We start from the raw sequence: 21127 nt of genomic DNA, 5'->3' as shown, positions 1-21127 counted from the left end.
TGCCTGGAGATTTGCTACCTCATCCTGGCTGCAGAGAAAGACCTGCTCCTCGTCTGCTCCTCGTAAGGCTGATACCGAAGGAAACCAGAGCTCCTTTAGGTGTATCTAAGTCCTGGGGGCTTACTCCCAGCCTGGTATTCAAACCAGCAGTTTCTGGGCTTCCACTTAATGGCTCCCCTTTACACTGAGCGATAAGCTCATCCGAGTCTCTTCAGACATTAGTGTGATAAGAAATCCTCTTTTAGGTTTGCTGACTTTGTGCTATTACCTGGGGAAGAAATTATGTATTTTTTCTTATATATATTTTAATACAGAATATATATATATATAATTTTTTCCTCCAGGTATTTATCAGCTGACTTTTTTTTCTGCAAACAGTATTTTTGAAATGTGCTCCAACCCCTCCAACCTCTTGGCAACACCCCCTCCGGGGCCTCATGGGGGGCAGAGCAGGCAGCACTTTCAAAATACTGGCCTGGAAACCCAGGCTGACACCTGCTGGGCTTTCCTCTGACCTATGGGGAAAGTGAGAAGAATACTGTTGAGAAAGCCTTCAGAAAGCCACATTGATTTAAAGGGCTCTTCTCTCTGCTGTGATTCTGGTCCCCCCCCCCCCGCCCCCCGCCCCCTTTTAGGTGTTAAAATGTCCTTGCTTGATGAAATGATGGTGGTGAAGAAATGGTAGTCATTTTTATAAAACTGTCTTATTTGGCAAAATAGAAAACGGAACCCACTACATCAATTCATCTATTGCATTTCTTATTACTATGTTTTTACTTTTTTGATTGACAAGTGATGTCCACACGCCTGGGAATTTCTGGTAGCAAGCATGCGAGGATGGGGGAAAATTACATAGACCTGGCTTTATATGTAACTTTGTAGCAATTTGGCCTTGGTTAATAATAATATTAATATCAGAAACAATAATAATGGCACTAATGAATACTTGTGGAGGTTTTTCTCTGTGCTAAGTGTTCTAAGTCGTTTATGTTCATAAAATCATTTGGTCTTAGGCTATCCCAGTGAAAGTTTTAGAGTTAAAATGACCAGGGAATAGTGTCTAAATTCACCTGACAAGGGAGCCTAGTGGGAGCCTAGAAACCTATTTAGTCTTTGCGTCTGGCTCCCAGCATAGAGCTGCCCAAACCCTTGGAATTCCCTGGCTGGTAAATGTGATGGGAGCATCTTTTGTTCTAAGGGGTGACTCTTAGGTGGAGCTTCAGGATGGGGGCTGGTGAACAGAAAGATGGAGCCTTGATGAGAACCTCAGAAATTTTAGCCCCACCTCTCAGCCTCCGAGGCGGGGAGGGGCTGCAGAATCATCATTGGCCAGCGATATAATCAATCATGCCTACATAATGAAACCTCCACAGAACCCTTAAATGGTGGGGTTCCAGGGGAGTGAGCACATGGAAGTGCTGGGAGGCTGGTGTGCCTGGAGAGGGCACAGCAGGAGGGGGCAGGGCAGGAGGGGGCGTGGCACCCCCGCCCCTTCCCGCATCTCTTGCCCCCATGATTCTCTCATTTGGCATTTCCTGAGCTGTATCCTTTATAGAAACCCTAGTAAGACCCTTTGAGTTCTGTGAGTCATTCCAACAGACCATCAAACCTTGGGGGTGGGGCTTGTAGGGCTACCCCACCCCGAATTTGTAGCCAAGTGGGCAGAAGTGTGCTTACCTGACCTGGGGACCCGATACATGTGACAGCCACTTGAAGTGATGGCAGTCTGATGAGACAGAGCCCTTAAACCTGGAGGTGGGGGGGCAGTTAGTGTCAGAAGTGAGTTGAAGGCCCCCCGCCTTTGGTTCTGGAGAATCAGAGAGTCAGCTGGTGTCAAAAGTTTTTAAAAAATCTCTAAGGTGCCAATACATTGCCAGACCCATTGTATGTGCCCAAACTGAAATGTATTTCCCCCCTCCTCCTCCTAGGGCACACCTCTCCGTTTCTCAGAGAGGGGAGGTAGCTGGTGAACAGCTTGCGTTTGGAAATCTAACAGACCTGGCTTCGAGCCCGGGCTCCTCCTTTTTTGGCTGGGAGACCCCGGGCAGGTTGCTCATCATCCCACCCCACCCCACGCCTCCGCAGCTGAAGGTTGGAGGGCAGCCGAGGGCAGTTTTCACTTTGTATTATGTTCATCCCCCGATCGGGAAGAAGACCAGAAATGAGAGGTGGGGAAGCAGCGTCTGGATCCCGCATCTCGGTTTTTCTCCTTTTGGACGGGCTCCGCCACTGACTGCAGCGACGTGTGACTTAGAGTCTCCCGCCTGCTGCCTGGCACAGCCCGCTTCCCTCCAGCCCCCAGTGCCCAGCTAAGCCCAGTCCCGTCTCAAAGCCCAGCCGAGGGGGGCCAGGCCAGCTGCAGTGGAGGGTTAACGAAAGCCTGAGTCAAACTTCATTTCCTCTTTTCCAGGGAGCCTAGCCTGCCAGGGGCTAGGTGCCAGGCCAGAGCACTGTTGGCACAGAAGCAGATGCTGAGTGGAACCAGAGCTCATGGGCCCCAGTGGAGCTGGTGCACCCACACACTGTCCCCCACCCCCGCCATCCCTGGGCCCCGAGGGGCACCTACCCTTATGCCCATTGCGCAAGTGGGAAAACTGACGCTTGGACAGGCAAATTTGCTGGCAGAATATCCCAGAGTGAAAACCGACAACTGGGGTTTAATTCTAGGTCCCTTCCAATGCTGATCGACTTTCCTCTTTTACCATTTTTTTTTCTTGTTTGCTCTGAGGTGCAAATGACTCCTTAACAAAGCTCAAAACATCATGCTTCCTTGGAGAGCTGCGTGCCAAGGAAAATAAGAAAAAACATGGCAACAGGCGAGGAGGATTTCAGTGGTACCAGAGTTAGCCTGCAGGGTTTGGAATGGTGCCAATGACCATTCTGTGAGCATCTAATGAGATGTGTCAGGGACTGGGCTTCCCATAAACCCTCTCATTTCATTCTCCCCACCACCTAGCAAGGTCAAGACTAACAATCCCCACTTCGCAGATGCAGACACTCAGGCTCAGAGAGGAAAAGTAGCTGGCTCAAGGTCACGCAGTCAGGAAACGCAGGGGCTGGGATTTGAACTCAGGACTGTGGCTTTGAAACAAATTCCTGTTGTCCCTGAAGGTCAGCCAGCGTGGCAGCCACCCGTCCTTCCTGTAACTTGCCCAGAGGGGTGAAACTTCGGCATCCTCTTTCCTGCACCCTCTTTTCTGTGCACCCAAAACATGATGCTGGTCACACAGGAGCTGTAGATACAGCAAAACAGAAAGGCGTTGCTCCCGTGGGAAGTGCCCAGGTAGGGAACAGCCATGCCTGCTTCTATTCTCAGCACTGTCGCTTACTGGTTACCCTTTTCTCTTTGCGTCTGAACTCAGATTCAGGCAAAGACAGCAATGTTTTCCAACTTATTTGCCAACTCTGACCACCCAGTTGTTGCTGACTAGAGGATTGTACTGAAAAAAATTGTGAGGCTCAGCAATCGATTTGTGATGTCTGTCCTTGCATGGGGTGGGGTGGGTGGGTTCAGAGGCTCCTTTTGTGCTATGCATTTGCAAATCCCAAACCAGGGGCTTTCTGAGGTCCCTAAAAGGAGCCTGAAGCCTTTATTCCAAAGAGCATGTTGTTTCCACTTGAGCACTCAGCAGGCTGGGGGCAGGGGAGTCAAGAACTTAGAGTTGCCAGCTCTGGCTGGTGTGGCTCAGTGGACTGAGTGCTGACCTATGAACCAAAAGGTCACAGGTTCGATTCCCAGTCGGGGCACCTGTGTGGGTTGCAGGCCAGGTCCCCAGTGGGGGGCGCGCAAGAGGCAATCACACACTGATGTTTCTCTCCCTCACTTTCTCCCTCCCTTCCTCTCTCTCTACAAGTAAATAAAAATAAAATCTTTAAAAGCTTCTTTAAAAAAGAGGTTGGAGTTGCCAGATAAAATAGGGGTGTCCTGTGTTTTTATTTGCTCAATCCGTTTACAAGAGCTGAGGATTCAAGAGACCCTGCGAGTGAGTATCTTGTCGGCAGCTCGCTGTAATCTTGACATCAGCACAGCTGATACAGTCAGGACTAACCCCAGGTTTCTCTGTGCTTCCTTGCTCATGACAGGTATTAACTTTGCCACGTCCAGGCAACTGAGTCAGTCTTGGGGGTGGGTGGGGGTCATTCACTCAGTCTTTTGGGGTGATTACCTGGCCAATTATGCACATTCTTCCCTTGCCCCATCCTTACCCCTGAGTGCCATCTGAGCCTAGAGAAGCCTTCTGTCTTGGCTGACCTCGGCTGACCCCTGCCACACCTCAGAGGTCAGCCTTCACCTCACTAATGCCCGAAGTGGACCAGGCCTGAAGGTGTCAGGTCCACGTGCCATTCTTTTCTAAAATGCATTTTTCGATTACACTGGACATTTAACATTTTGTATTTGTTCCAGGTGTACAGCGTAGTGGTTAGAATACTTTACGGTGTCCCCCCGATATTCCCAGTACCCAGCTGGCGCTACGCATCGTTGTTACGCTCTTATTGACTATGTCCCCTGTGCTGTCCTTTACATCCCTGGACCAGTTTGTAACTGCCAGTCTGAACTTCTCAATTCCTTCACCTTGTTCAGTCCCCCTCCCCACCCGGCTCTGGCTACTGTCAGTCTGTCTTCTGTATCTGTGAGTCTGTTTGTTTCGTGTGTTCATTTGTATTGTTCTTTAGATTCCCATTCCCTCTCTGTGAGGGGACTTCATCAGACCATGATTTGACTGGATCCCGGGGAGCTCTGAGTGGCTGCCTCCAGTGTGGACATCCCTCAGCCATGGATACGCCATGGTCCGGGGGCCGCCTGGAGGAGCTTCTGGCTTCCCCGGGGAATCCAGGAGCCCTGGGCTACACATCTCAACTTAGAGAGGCTTCAGCGGCCCCTGTCTTTTTTCCTTCCTAAAGATCGGGGCCCTGGGCTCCTTCTCAGGGACACCTGGCTGGTTCACTCTCCCCAGACCATTGCCGTGGGGAACTGGATGTCTTGTCTTCGCACACACTTCTGCCCTCCGGCATATTCTCCGGACTTTCAGGCTTTCAAAAAACAAGGGCATCTTTTCCCCCTGCTCAAACATTTGAGATTTTCCGCTGAAATCCGTGGCTTTCAATACCATGGCTTTTGTTACAGATTCTCAGAAATGTGCCTCAGAACTCCAAAGTCAATACTTTGATTCCTGAGTCTCTTTTTTGGCTTCCCTTCCCCAGGAGGATCTGATCGGATTGCTCACCGCTGTGAGGAAGACAGGGAGAGGGAAGCAGGTACAAAGCCTTGAATAGAAATATAGTTTTTAATATCAATAGTACACTGCTAGGGATACAGTTAGAATGAGGTATAAAATCCACTAGCAAAAAAAGATTCTATCTCCCATACAAAAATTGACCATGCACACACACGCTGTGCGTCTTCTGATGTTTCCGCGGCTGCTCACGCATCTGTGGCTTCGATCCGACTTTCCAAGGGTATTTTCATCCATCCATCACCCCTCATCGCTGGACTGTGAAAAGACTTCCCCGGACTTTATTTTTAGAGTCCTGGTGCCAATTGTTACCTCACCCTCTCAGTCGCTGATTTGTCCGTGCTTCGGCAGCGTGACTGGCACCTGCACTCTGAATTAGGGACCCAGGGGTGGCTTAACCAGAGGCGGCCACTTGTCTCATGGAGCTCACAGACAAACTGATTCATTGCATAGTCCTGGGGAAGCCTTGGGGAGTGAATGAGCACATTCTTGTTGCGCATCCCTCGGTTATCGCGTTTGCTTTCTAGGCTGCCACGTAGACTGGGTGGATGAAACAGTGGAAATTTAGTGTCCCATAGCTCTGAAGGCTGGAAGTCCAAGATCAAAGTGTCAGCAGGGCTGGTTCCTTCAGAGCTGGGAAGGAAATCTGTTCCAGGTCTCCCCTAGCTTCTGGTGGCACGCCCACAATCCTAGGCACTGCTCGGCTTGTGGAAGCATCCCTCGATCCCTGCCTTCATCTTCACACGACGTTCTCCCTGTGCAAATGTCTGTGTTCAAATTGCCCCTCTTTATAAGGATGGGCTCACCCCAGCGACCTCATCTTAAGTAATAACATCTGCAAGAACCCTACTTCCAAATAAGGTCACACTCTGAGGTCCTGGGGGTTAAGACTCCATCATATGGATTTTAGGGGACACAGTTCAACCCGCGACAATTATGCGCGTGGGCTTTGTCATCCTGATATGAGACGCACGCTGCTGGAGGTCAGGCTGGACCTTACACTTGTGCATCCCTGGGAACCAGTGGAGAACACGGCTGACAGAGGGTGCTCCAGAAATATGTCGTGAACCTGAGAACACCCACCAGTTCATGGGAGGGAAAATGAATATGGCAAAGCTAATGACTTGCTCGAGGTCAAAGGGGCAGCCAGTGTGAGCACATGAGAGTATGTGAATGTGTGAGAATGAGTGTGTGTGCGTGTGTTTGAGTGTGATTCTGTGAGCGAGTGTGACATGGTATGAGTGAGTATCTGAGGTATACGAGTGAGTGTATGATTATGTGTGCATGCAAGGAAACGTCAGCTTGTGAGTGAGTATGTGTGACTCTGAGCAAGTGTGAGCATGCAGGTGTGAGCCAAGGTGTGTGGCTGAGAGTGGGGGTAAGTGAGAATGTGAAAGTGTGTACAAGGGTAGGAGTATGTACCTGTGTGTGCGCGTGTGTGCGTGTGTGAGAGAGTGTGGTGTGGGAACAGTGACTTCCACAGAGCAGGCTTCCATCTGGGTTCACACCAGAGCTGGCTCTGTGGCTGTGGATGGTAAGAGTTGGGACAGCCCTGACAGGTAGCTCAGTGGAGAGAGCGTCGACCCGACACGCCACCGTTGAGGGTTCGATGCCCAGTCAGGGCACACACGAGAATCAACCAATGAACACATAGATAAGTAGAACAACAAATCGAAGTTTCTCTCTCTCTCTCTCAAGTCAATCAATAATTTTTTTTTAAAAAAAGAGTTGGAACACGCAGATAAATGTGGGGAAAAGGGGGCAATTCTAGCTGCCTCTGCTTCTCATGCTCTCTGGCCTAACATGCACCTCTTTTCGTGAACTCAGCCCTTAGCAAGAAGTCCATTAAACCCGAGAGCAAGGTTAATGCGTGCATTGCGGGATTTTTATGTCAGGGAAGCATAGCTCGAGAGTGAGTGAGTGTGTGCGTGCGTGCGTGCAGAAGCTGGTTAACCCCTTCTGTGGTGGGCACGATTGAGCTCAAGGATGAGTGGGCCAGTAGTAGAGCAAAAAATACACTAAAAGATTTTTTATTTCTTAACTTCAATAGTGTTTAATTATTTATGGCCTATAAACACCCAAGTTAGGGAGTTAAAAAGTAGTAAACATACATCTTTATGCCGAGGACTACACTTCCTACTGGAGGCTTGCGCACGTTTCTGTAGCCTTGAAATAGTGCGTCACTGGCAAACCCTTACTGAGTGCTATTCTTTACTAGGCCCTGGGGTGGGTGGTTGGGGGACACAACAGTGAATATAAAGGAGAGATTCACTCACTCCTGTATCCAGTTTCTGACTATCTCCCTGCAGTTCCGTATAGGATATTGAGGCTACCATAACAAGTTCATAGCCATTCATTCAACAAATACTCATTGACCACTTACTATGTGCCCCCCTCCCTGAGTGATATATCCATTTACACACACATTCATTCATTCATTCATCAAATTTCTGACCAGGCTGACTCCAGGGCCACGTCCCTTCATTCAGCAAATGCTCATTGAGCATCCGCTACGTGACTCCTTTATTTATTGACAAGTGCTTATTGGGAAGCTATTCTGTGCCTGTCCAGTCCCGGGGCTGGGGGTCCGGGGGAGAGTGAGACAGACATGGTCCCGGCCCTGCGAGCACCTTGCAGACGCACCTCTGTGGTAGGGGCTTTAGGGGATCAGGGGTCAAAAGGAGAGAGATCATTTCAGGTGAGGAGACAGACAGGCTCCAGGGGTCACCCAGCTGATGGTGGGTATGAGGGTGGGGCCACATCCCCCAGCTACCTGGATCCCGTCTTTGACTGTATTTGTCCTGCGCAGCCTCTGTGGCCACGCATGAGCATCAGGGCACCGCTGCTCACCAAGGTCAGGGCCACACCGCCCCACTCCCCGCTGCCCACTCTCAGCAGCCTCAGGGGCTGCACCTTTTTCCCCCTCTGACAGGTTTTGCCTTGAGCCTCACATGTGGATATTTCCACTTCTAAGGCACTGTCAGGACACATGTCCATCCCACCCCTCTCCTCTTGGCATCCTGGTCAGCCCTCCGAGCCTGGTCTAGGGGACCACGCATCTCCCGCGATGCTTGTTATTAAAGCCAAATCTCACCCCAGCTCCCGTTCCAAGTACACCATTCAAACATCAGGCCGCCCTCCCAGCCAAGCCAGCAAGCAGCTCCCTGCCCTGCTCCCCTGCAGAAACTCAAGCTCTAGGCAACTACCCAGGGACTCCGGCTTTCTTTCTGCCTGACCAAGCTGATTTTTCCCTCTCTTATTCTCTCAAGGTTTTGTTCCTGGCACTGTTGCTAGCTTTGCAGTGAACCGAAATGTTATTCATTGCAAAGGAGGGGGGGGTGGAAATCCCAGCAAAGTAAAGACTGCAGCTTCCCATAATGCAGGGTTTTTAGTCATCAGAAAAAAGCTGGGACGAGGAGTGGAAGAAAGAACTTTTAACTCTTGTGGTGACACGCTTTCCACTTGCCTCTAGGAACCTAACTGGGGTCTGGCCACCAGGAGGGAGGCGTGTCCAGAACAGAGGCCAAGAAGGGCACAGGGCTGAGAGGCAGTCGAGGAGTCAGGTCTCCGCATTCACTCACCCACTCACTCACTCACTCACTCATTCATTATTTACAGATCATCTTTCCTGCTGCAGGCGCTGTGCTAGGTCCTTGCCGTACATTGACGAGCGGAGCCGCCATGCTCCCTGACCTGGTGAATCTCACAGTCTGTGGGAGACAAACACAGTGTAGAAAACTACCCAGCCGCCCAGGGAACAGGAGGACATGTTTGCTAATTGTACATCTGATAACAGGTTCGTATATAAACAACTCGTACAAGTCAACAATACCACCAAAGCAAACCTCATGGAAAAGCAGGCAAAGGACCTGCAGAGGTGTTTCTCCGAAGGTGAAATCCACATGGCCAGTAAGGACATGAAAAGATGCGTGACATCAATGGTCTTTAGGGAAATGCGCATCAAACCCACGGGGAGACACTGCCTCACGCCCCTGAGGATCGCTGCTAGCAAAACACCAGAGAACAGGCGTCGCCAGGGACGTGGAGAAACTGGAGGCCTCGTGCAGGGTTGGTGGGAACGCAGAATAAGGGCCATATGAGTAAACCAGTCACAAAAAGAAAAACACAGTAGGATTGTGCTTACGTGAGGTACCTAGAGGAGTCAAACTCAGACACAGAAAGCAGAATTATGGTCGTCAGGGGCTGGTGGAGGGGGAAGTGAGGGGTTTTTTAAAACTGGTGCAGAGTTTTAATTTTGCAAGATGAAAGGAGTACTAGACATGAAGAGTGGCAATCGTTACAGGAAAAGGTGAATGTCCTTAACACTGCTGAAAAGTACACTTAAGCGTGGTTATTTTAGACCGCTTTTAGGACTTCATATTGGTGTGTTTTACTACACGTTTTAAAGATTACCCAAAGCCATGCTTTTAAGCTTTAGCAATCGTGCTATGTGGGAAAAGCCGAGGGGGCTGTGATCAGATCCAAACAGGGGTATTGAGCCTTGCTGGGTGAGTGGTCTGGGAAGGCTTTCCCGAAGAGGTGACGTTGAAGCTGAGACTTTGGGGTGGGGAGGAGCCAGCGCACCCCAGGCAGAGCGAGCAGCTTGGGAAAAGCCCGCCGAGGCATGGCAGGGGGCGAGGTGGAAGAGGAGGAAGACCAGAGTCTTTATCGGTATTCAAAGTCCAGGGGGAAATTATCGGAGGGCCGTAAACCGGGTTCATCATGACTAGCTTCTTGTTTTAAAGAGCTGACCCCAACTTCATTAAAGAGATAACTCTCCCGCAGAATGGACTAGAGGGAGACGGACAGAGGCAGGAGGCCAATTAGGAAGTTATTGCTCAAGCGCAGGCAAGAGAGGACGGTGCGCTGGCGTGCGAGCGTGGACGTGCAGGTGAAGAAACGGGGCAGCTTCGAGGGATGTGCGTGAGAGGAGATGGGCCAACCAGTGGCCGTGGGTAAGTTCTCTCTTGGGTCCAGGGATGCGCCAGGACTCTTACGTGGTCTCTGTGCCAAGCTGTGACCTTGGATGCATAGGACTGGAAACAAGTGCTACGGTTAGAATTGGAGGGATGAAAATAGGGGCTCAAAACGGAATACAATGGCCCTGAATGGGTGGCTCGGCTGGTTGGCGTGTCGTTCCATACACCAAAAAGTTTGGGGGTTCAGTCAGGGCATCTCCCCAGATTGAGAGCTTGGCCCCTGGTCAGGGTGCCTGTGGGAGGCAATGGACCCATGTTTCTCTCTGACATCAATGTTTCATTCTCTCTCAAAAATCAATAATCATATCCTCAGCTGAAGATTAAAAAAAAAAAAGAATGAATACACCTACAGCCCCCCAAAGCTGGAGGTCTGTCTGCAGGGACTTGGGGGCGCCGAGGCAGGCGCCGTCCCCGGGGGGGCTGGCGCATCTGGTCTCTGTGCATCCGCTGCCGTTGAAACAGCCTACCGTGTGAGACAGAGGGACATTCCTAGTGGGAGCAGCCAGTAGGAGGTTCTTGGGGAAAAAGTTTAAAGCCTGGCTCTGTTTAGGTGGGCGCCCCAAGTCTTCCTCTCGTCCCGCAAGGCTGAGCTCATGAGTGCGAACAATCACTGGAAGTTTCCTGGGCTGCTGTGGTAGCCCATCGAGGCCGTGGACGTGAGACCCCATGAGAAGGCAGCAGACGAAATTGGCAGTATTTGAAAGGAAGATGGACCACACGACCTCAGAGAAGAAATCTCTATTTGGTTCATTAAAAACTTGCACTGCTGTTCTGTGAGGAACGTGTTTTACTTGTGTGATAAAATAAAGGGAAAAGCACGCCATTGGACTCCCCCATTGCCAGAGGCCCATGGATCGATGTGGACTCCTGCTGGAAGCAGAGCAGGCGGGCCGATACCGAGTCTTTAAATTGTTTATGACTTCTGTGGCAGGGACTGGACTTTGGAGATTCTTTCTTCCTGAAATAATCCTAAACAGGAGATAAAAGCTTCGTAGACAGAGGCTGCAGTGGTACCTGTAAATGTGAAAAATGGCAAAAGGCTTAACTGTCCCGCCAAAAGGCAGGCTGGTAACATTCAGCACCATGCCTCTCAATGGAATATTACGCAGCCACCATAAATGATGCACGTGTGACAATCTGGGTGATGCTTAGGACACAGTGGAATGTGTGTGCAATTGATCTCAACTATAGAGCAGCAACAGCAAAGATGATGTTCTGAACAGAACCGGAAGGAAACGTATCAAAACACCACCTCGTTGTGGTGGTGGAACTATTAGCACTTTTTCCCATTCTGCTTTCATATACGCAACAACATTTCTATAATGTGTGTGCATCTGATCATGGGGAAAAAGTTATTTTTGAGAAAACCTTTTGGAGCCCTTCAGGAACCCAGGTCTTCCCACATCGATGCAGGGTTCATGGGGAGGAAGGAGATGAAAACCGTGCAGGCTGGCGTGTTTTCTGACGATTATGAACTTGGCCTTGGGCTTGGTGTCAGAGTCTGTGACTTGGCTGGGCGACTTGTGACTAAGTGACCTTGTGTAAGTGACTTAGTCTCTCGGTGAGTGGTCCCTCTTCCTTATCTGCAGGGTGGAGATAATAGTAACCCCTTCACAGGGTTTGTGAGGACGATTTGAAATGGTGTGGGTAACCACTTAACAATGTGCCTGGCAGGCAGCCTGTTCTCCATAAACATTAGCTATTAATAGTGTTATTGTTGCCTGTGGATTAGGTTAAAAAGATACTTGCACAAACCGAAGAACCCAGATTTCATTGGTCCAAGGGAAGCAGGCAAAACAGGTATTTTTCTCTGAGGAAAGCAATTTTGCCTTTGGGTCTCCATGGACTTTGGTGAAGGTTAGGTGTCTGGCTGGGGAGTCACCAGGCAAGGGGCCACCTGCCTTCGCCCAGGAGCTGCCAGGGTATTGAATCAAATGCGCCCATGCAGTCCATGCCGTGCCTGACTGGGGCCACCTTCGTGTCCCCAACTGACCAAAATGCCAGGCCAAGCTCGTTGGCAAACACTTCTCAACGTAGAGACTTGGTTGCTTCAGTGGCTGGTTCCCAGACCATGGTGTGTGTTCAGGAACACTGAATACCTTTTGGTTCTTGGGAAAGAGTGGGATTTCAAAGTTCGGTTTGAGGGGGCTTCTTCTTTTCCTCCATTCGGGGGTGGGGAGCATGACCTTGTACTTCTCTGGCTCTGCACAAACTCCTTTCTTCCCTCTGAATGTTCCTCCCTGTGTGTCCATGTACTTGGCTATTCTGCCTTGGCTCAAATGTCACCTCCTCTGGGAAGCCTTCCCTGAATGTATCACTCTACTATTAATTACTTTTTCTAGATGATGCCTTTGTACCTTGTGCAGTGTTAGAGGCACATGTACTTCCATTAGAACCCATGTCTTGCTTCTCCTTTGTAGTTCTCGTCATACCTATAACCACACTAATTCATTACGGGGCAGTCTCTCTGTCTGAGGTCTTTGTGATGTCAGGGATCACGTTCCTCTTGTGATGGCTATTATGCTTAGTAGTACCTGGCACACGATATTGAACAGAGGAATGAATGGATGGATGGATGGATGAATGCATGTTCACCTTCTTAGTTGCTTGATGTTAACTATTCCAGAGAATAGGTTTTCTAGCAGCAAAATGAAAAGGGAACCAACCGTGTGGGAAAATATATTTGCCAGGGATACCTCGGACAAGGTTTTGATCTCCAAAATGTACACAGAACTCACATGCCTCCACTCCAGGAAGACAAACAACCCAATTAAAAAATGGGCAAAGGACCTGAACAGACACTTCTCCAAGGAGGACATATGGAGGGCCCAGAGACACATGAAAAGATGCTCAATATCGCTAGCTATCAGAGAGATGCAAATTAAAACCACAACGAGATACCACTTCACACTGGTCAGAATGGCTATCATAAACAAATCAACAAAAAAGTGTTGAAGAGGATGTGAAGAAAAGGGAACCTTAGCACCTTGTTGGTGGGAATGCAGACTGGTGTGGCCACTGTGGACAACGGTATGGAATTTCCTCAAAACTAAAAATGGAACTGCTATTTCACTCAGCAATTCCATTGCTGGGAATATTCCCTAAGAACCCTGAAACACCAGTTCAAAAGAACCTATGCACCCCAATGTTCATAGCAGCATGATTTACAATAGCCAATTGTTGGAAGCCACCTAAGTGCCTATCAGTAAATGAGTGGATCAAAAAACTATGGCACATTTACACAATCAAATACTACACAGCAGAAAGAAAGAAGGAGCTCCTACCCTTTGCTATAGCATGGATGGGACTGGAGAGCATTATGCTGAGTGAAATGAGCTAGGTGGTGAAAGACAAATACTGTATGATCTCACCCATAAGTGGAACCTAATCAATAAAACAAACAAGTAAGCAAAATATCATGAGCGACACTGAAATTAAGAACAAACTGACAGTAACCAGAGGGGAGGGGGAAGGGGATAATGAGGGAAAAGGGGGAAGAGTTGTCAAGGAAGAGGTATAAAGAACCATGGACAAAGCCAAAGCGGGTAGGATCGAGGGTGGGAGGTAGAGGTGGCTGGGGTGGAAGGGAGTGGTGTTGGTGGGGGGGGGAGGGGAATGGAGACAACTGGACTTCAGCAACAATAAGAATAAGATAGAAAAAAAAGAAAAAAGAAAGAAAATGAATGGTCAGTGGATGAAAGGATGCACAGGAAATTGCTAGACTGCAGTGTTTATCTGATTAACCTCTTTCCTGAATTCTAAGTCCCTTACCTACACTTTTGTCCCCTTATAAAAAAGGTTGGTTTGAATGGAAATGTAAGACGGTCTATTAGGGTACAAACCCACCATCTTCTCAGATTGCCAGCCACCTGAATAAAGTGTCAGTGAAGATTCAAAAAAAAAAAAAAGAATAGGTTTTCTCAGGCAGAAGAAACACTTTCAGCATAAGGATTGTGTTTTTCATGTTCATTACTTTCTCTTCTATGATGGACCTGGGGGTACATGGTCCAGATCCCCTTCCAAGTGCTGCTGGCTGACACCCTGGCTCCCAGCCCCACGGGTATGCTCAGTGGGGCCAAGAGCTGCCTCTCCCCAGGGCACACCCTTCCTGGGGTGGCCCACGCCCAGTGACCGCAGAATAAAGGCCTGGTCCCCTTGACCCAATTTGGGACAAGGTTGAAAGGTCATTCTAGCCCCAGGGTTTCTCATGGGGCTGGGCCAAGGCTGGTGTCGGTCTGTACATGGCTTCTCTTCTTTACTCAGACCTGCATCCTTCCACGGGGGGTCCTCTGCAAGACCCTTTACTGCTCGTGAACCTGGTCTCAGGGCCTGCCTTCCCCAGGACCCAGCCTATGCCTTAGTCCCAGCACAGTGTGAGGGCACATAGTAGCTACTTACTCAACACTTCCAGAGTGAATAAAGGGAGAAGGGCATCTCCCTCCTAATGGCAGCAGCTCTGCCCCCCTCTCTGCCTCCCACTCCAACCCGTGAGCTCCCCGCAGAAGCAACCGTGTCATCTCTGTAACCGTAGCCCCTAGCATCATGCCAGGTATACAGCAGGCGCTCCATAAGTGTTCAAAGAATGATGGGCCCGTGAGCCTCAGAGGACAGATTTGGGCAAGAGAGTATGGATGAATAGCATCAATCCACCTCCACCCTCAGTCTGATCTTAAACTTGAACTTCTCTCTCAGCAGCTGCCTTGCCAACAGTGGGCCAGGAGCAGCGTTTCCGAAATGGTCAGGTGGATCGGGTTTTCCTCCCCCGCTTCCTTCTCAAAGGCCCTTTCTATAGCACTTGTTTGAGGACTGGTTGCTGGCTCAGAGCACAGGCATTTATTGGTAACAATAAAGGCCTCTGTAGAAATGACTTCCATTACCTGTGGTCAATTTGGGGCTTGCAGGCCATAGAAACAGAGTTTGGCAGGCTCAGAGTTACAGGGGAGGAGCCCAAAGTGATTTTGGCCATTAACATGGCAATTCTCCAAAGTCCAGACCCGGAAGACGCCACCCCTCCCTCCCACTGCGGCCCGAGGCAGGCTGGTCCAGAGGCAACCAGGAAAGAGGTGGCACCCGGGCTTCAGACCTGGCTGTGCGATCTTGGGCTCATGTCTTTATCTGGCAGAGTCCCGGTTACCTTCCCTATAAAAGGGAGCCATTCCAGGCAGGCGTGACACTCTAGAACAAGAGTAGGCATCGCAAGCTCGATTTTGAATCAAGTAGATGGGGTCCGAATTCCAACCTCGCCCCTTGCCCCGCTGGGTGAGCTTGAACAAGACATGTTCAAGCTCATGTTACTCTCATGTTACTCAGAGAGTAACATCCTCTCTGAGCCTCAGCTATTTCGCCTATAAAATGGGGCTAACAGTGCCTATTCCTAGAGGCCTTCGAGAGATTTACGATGTAGCACACTTGATGCATTGCCTGCCTCCCTGTTGAATAGGATTTTGCTGCCGTAATAATTCAGGCTGTGGATGCAGTTCTATTGTCAAGGCAATTATTTCAGAGCCTCCGTGGAGTCCACAAAGTGGCTGACGGAGGCTGTACCGCGTCCCCATCCTTGGCTGGCCCAGTTATTTCTTACCAACCTGCGTAATTTAATTTTTTTCTATCACACTTCAGTTTTTTCCTGATTACATAAGTAACCCATGTTCATTGTAATATATTTGGAAACCACAGGAAAGTGCAAAGAAGCAAATAAATATCACCCAGAGATAAACATTGGTAACATTTTGGCTTTTTGTCTTGCTGTTTACATTCGGTGCGGCATCCTTGCATGCGTGGGCACATAAAGATGATATACAAGTCATGTGATCTCCTCGGGCAAAAATCAGATTGTAACCTGCCTTTTTCACTTAATAGATGTAGGACATATTTCTGTGTAGTAAGATATTCTTCAAAAGCATAATTTTAAACCACTTTCCAGTATTCTATTTTATGGATGAATCCTATTTATTTCACCATTTGCCCTAATAAGGTTTCTCCTCCTCCCACATTTTGCAATTGTGAACAATGCAGTGATGAACATCTTTGCGCCCAAATCTTTGAAGGCCTTATAGATCGTTTCCTTAGGACTTAATCTCCTGGGGGATTCCCTGAGTGGGAAGGTGCCCATATTTGTAGGCAGATTCATGTGTCCAGGGTTCCTGTATCATACGATCTATTTGTCCATTCAATATCAACACAATTTCTAACTCTTCTGTTGCCAAAATTGCGCACCACACAGAGAGGTTTACCAATTCACACCCCTTGTAGTTAGTGTGTGTCTATTCCTTCATACCACGCCAACACTGGCTACCAGCATCTTCTTAAAAATAGTTTTATCTCATCTGTAGTTTTAAAATACAAACATCCATTCACACTGGATTTCACCATAAGCTAGTGGCGTGACCTTGGACGAGTCATCTTCCTCTTTATCTATCAAATGAAGGGGTAAACTTCCCCAGAAGCCCAACTCAACTGGCTTCAGGGAATAATCATCATTTATGGGTTCTTATAACTGTAATGTTCGGATAGTAGGACCTCAGGCCCAGCTGCATCCAGTAGTACTCAAATGGTATCTTTAAGACTTGGTTTCATCTGTTTCCCAGAGGTTGTGGTTTGGTTTACCTCTCAGACAACTTCTCTCCAGGTAGTTATCTCTGGCACTTCCAAGCTCATATTCTCCTAGTTTAGCATCACCTCTTTTGTGGGAGTTCCAAGATTCATTCTGATTGGGCCAGCTTGAATTATGTGCTCATTATAAGCCAATCAGAGTGGGGACGTGGGCTGAACTATGCTAATTGACCAGACCTAGATCTTGGATGCCCCCTGCAGGTGGGAAGTGAGGGCTTCCAAGCAACAATTGGTAGTGTGACCAAAGCAGGCGGGCTCAATGCTGGGCAAGTAAATCAGTCCAGACAACCCCCGAAGACCGTCTAACCCTGACATTTCAGGGGTATGGGAAACTCTGGTTTCCCCCAGCACCTTTCTCACAGTGGGTTTGTGTATCTGGTTTCTCTCTATGGCCAATATCTCCTTACCCACTACATTCACAGGCACCTTGTTTCAATGATCTCTGTTTCTAGGGGGGCTGAAACAGAGGGGAGAATAATTACCGTAAAGATTTATGGACCTCTGCTCAACAAACAGGGCCCTTTCCCTGCAAAGGTGCAAAGCCAGCTTCATAAATATTAATCAGAAGGAAACTGCAATCAATTTAAGTGGGAGAGGAAATGGCAAATTGCTTTTTCCTCTCAAGAATATAAAAGCAAAATGTATTTGTTGTGTGACCAGAGACTGTCCAGTGGGCTGCCTGTCTCTCCAAGCTTTCAATAATAATAATAATAATAATAGTAATAATACCCTGGCTGGCGTAGCTCAGTGGATTGAGCGCGGGCCTGCGAACCAGACGATTGCAGTTCGATTCCCAGTCAGGGCACATGCCTGGGTTGCAGGCTGGTTCCTTGCAGGCTAACTCCCAGCAGGGGACGCACAAAAGGCAACCATACATTGATGTTTCTCTCCCTCTCTCCTTCCCCTCTAAAGATAAATAAAGAAAGAAAGAAAGAAAGAAAATCTTTAAAAAATAGTAATAATAATAATAATAATAACTAAGATTTATGAGGTACCTACTATGTGCTACTTCGTGTACATTAATTTTAACTCCAGTTTTCCAGATGAGGAAACCGAGGCTCTGGAACTTTAAGTTGCTTGCCCAGGAAGACATAGTTGTCAGACTTCCACTCAGCTCAATTCTGATGGTTCTGGGTAATGAATGTTCTTTATTTTAGTCATAATTTTGATGTGATTGTGCAAAGAGGTGAGCCATCTCTGTCTACGCCGTCATCTTGACCAGAAGTTATCTCTCCTTGTTCTTGAGTCTTTTTATAGCATTCCATTTCCTTCATAGACATATTTACTTCACTTCTTATTGCCATAAGGCAGTAAGAAGGCAATTAGAAGCAAACCCAGGCTGCCTGACCACAGTGTCTGAATCATTTCTGCTTAATGGGCTGCCTAAGGTTTTTCCAGAAGGGAGGACTTGATTACCCTTTGTCCTTAAGTTTCGGGGACACCATAAATCAGACTTCTATTTTACGTCTTGTGAACATCAGGGAGATAAGCAAGGGGGATGCAGGCTGCTTTTGTAAAAGTTGTCCACCTGCAGACCTCTCGGGCTGAAGACTCTGGAAAGATCTGCCTGAGCCCCAGCTTTGGGCGGGAGCCAGGTGTGCCAGGTTTGTCCACTTTCTCCTGACCTCGTGCCCCAACACCTTTGCCGCTTAACTGGCCACCTAATCTTAGGCCCATTTTACAGGCAAGGACATTGAGACCAGAGGGATGATTGAGGCTAGATCCCAGCTCTCATTCAGTTATTCAATGAATATTTAACTAACCATGTAAGGAATACTTAACTAAATCTTTGCCAACCTCTGCTTCACCAACCTGTCATGTTGCAGATTCTCCCATTCTTTCTACAAAACATAGTAACTGCTGCCCCTCACCCACTGATGGCTGGTAGCCATCTCTCCCATTCTCCCAAGCACTTGATACCCCTCAGCCGTGGTGCGCGCTTATTCCGAGTCAGCTGTGGCTGTTCCCAAACCTGTTTATGCCAGTTGTACTTGTCATTATAATTATACGATTTAATTAAGTAAACCAATTACATTACATTGAGTGTGAACAGAAAAAATAAATATTTCTCTGAATAGGAAATGGAATGCTATAAAAAGACTCAAGAACAAGGAGAGATAACTTCTGGTCAAGATGGCGGCGTAGACAGAGATGGCTCACCTCTCGCAGGACCACATCAAAGTTACAACTAAAATAGAGACCGTTCATTACCCAGAACCATCAGAAACTGAGTTGAATGGAAGTCTGACAACTATGGAATTAAAGAAACCACATCCATCCAGACTAATAGGAGGGGTGCAGACAAGGAACTGGCTGTTCTTTCAACCACATGTGAGGGGTATCTCGGGAGCAAGGAGTCCCAGCCCCACACAGGGCCTCTCAGCCCAGGGTTCCAGTGCCAGGAAGAAAGGTCCCTACAACTTTTGGCGGCATAAACCAGCAGGGATTAAGGTGGTGGAAGAAACTGCTGGAGCCCTAAGCAGTTCCTCTTAAAGAAACCACACATAGACTCACCTACTCAGGCTCACTTCCTCTGGACTCCGGCGATGGCGGGGGGTGGCTTGAGGGGCACCAGTGGTGTGCAGAGGGAGGCTGAGGTGTCAAGCATCAAGGTGAGCAGAGGCCATTGTCCCTTTTCTGGGCCTTTCCCCTAACAGAGCTGGCAGACTGGCGCCATATCTGAGACTCCATCAACTTGGCTAACACTGTTTGGCCTGCCTTGAAGATCCCCAGAGACTCCGCCCCATCCAATTTATGGACCCACTCAAGTTGCTTTTCCATATGAATGGTTTTAGCTTACGCTTCACAACTTCCTAAATCCTCTCAAATAAGCAACAGCTGGGCTCAGTGAGCCCCAGGCCCAGAACAAACGGCAGCCAGCCTAGATTCACAGCTTGGGTTCCCCTGGGAATCTCCAAGCCTAACACAAAGGGCTGTCTTCTCAGTTGCTTTACCACTCAGGCAGGGTGGCACTGGACAAAATGCAGGTTGAGGATGACCTTGGCCTGCACCACCCAGGAAACACCAGGGCCAGCACACCGGGTGGACAGCTACAGATCACATTGGAGCTCCACCACCCTGCCCTTACACAGCTGATTGTCCACAGAGGGCAGAGGTCGGTGGTCAGTGGTCACAGCTAGTCCTTGCAGCTGACTGGCCTGGGTAAATCCCTCCCATTGACCTACCAACAGCAACCAAGGCTCAACAACAGGAGGAGAGTGTACTAAGTTCACACGAAGGGTGCACCTTGAGTACCCAGCTTGGGTGATAGGAGACGCTGTGCCATGGACCCTTCAGGACACCTACTCCATTAGGCCACGCTACCAAGACATGGAGTCAAAGCAGCTCTACTTAATACTTAGAAACAAACACAGGGAGGCTGCCCAAACAAGGAGACAGAGAAACATAGCCCAAATGAAAGAACAGACCAAAACTCCAGAAAAAGAACTAAACAAAATGGAGATAAGCAACCTATCAGATGCAGAGTTCAAAACATTGGTTATCAGGATGCTCAAGGAACTTAGTGAGACCCTCAGCAGCATAAAAAGATCCAGTCAAAAAGGAAGGATACACTGATTGAAATAAAGAACAATTTAGAGGGAAACGATGGTATAGTGGATGAAGCTGAGAACCAAATTTATGATTTGGAACATAAGGAAGCAAAAAACCAACCAATCAGAACAACAAGAAGAAAAAAGAATACAAAATAATGAGGGTAGTATAAGCAGCCTCTGGGACAAGTTCAAGAGGTCCAACATTCACATCGTAGGGGTGCTAGAAGGAGGAAAGAAATTGGAAATCTATTTGAAAATATAATGAAAGAAAACTTCCATAATAGACATGCAAGTCCAGGAAGCACAGCAAGTCCCAAACAAGATGGATGCAAAGAGTCCCACTGTAAGACACATCATAATGAAAATGCCAAAGGCTAAAGATAAGGAGAGAATCTTAAAAGCAGCAAGAGAAAAGAAGTTAGTTACCTACAGGGGAGTTCCCATATGATTGTCAGCTGATTTCTTAAAAAAAATTTTGGAGGCTAGAAGGGATTGGCAAGAAATAATCAAAGTCATGAAAAGCAGGGACCTACGACCAAGATCGCTCTACCGAGCAAAGCTCTCATTTAGACTTGAAGGGCAGATAAAGAGCTTTCCAGACAAGAAAAAACTAAAGTAGCTCATCATCACCAAACCATTTTTATGTGAAATGTTAAAGGGATTCATTTAGGAAAAAGAAGATCAAAACGATAAACAATAAAATGGCAATAAATACATATATATTAATACTTGATTATAAAAAAACAAA

Source organism: Sturnira hondurensis, unplaced genomic scaffold, assembly GCF_014824575.4.
Source record: "Sturnira hondurensis isolate 20B ecotype Veracruz unplaced genomic scaffold, ASM1482457v3 Scaffold0007406, whole genome shotgun sequence".
Lineage (NCBI taxonomy): Eukaryota > Metazoa > Chordata > Mammalia > Chiroptera > Phyllostomidae > Sturnira > Sturnira hondurensis.
The sequence above is the reverse complement of the archived record's forward strand: the minus strand, read 5'-3'. Positions refer to the sequence as shown.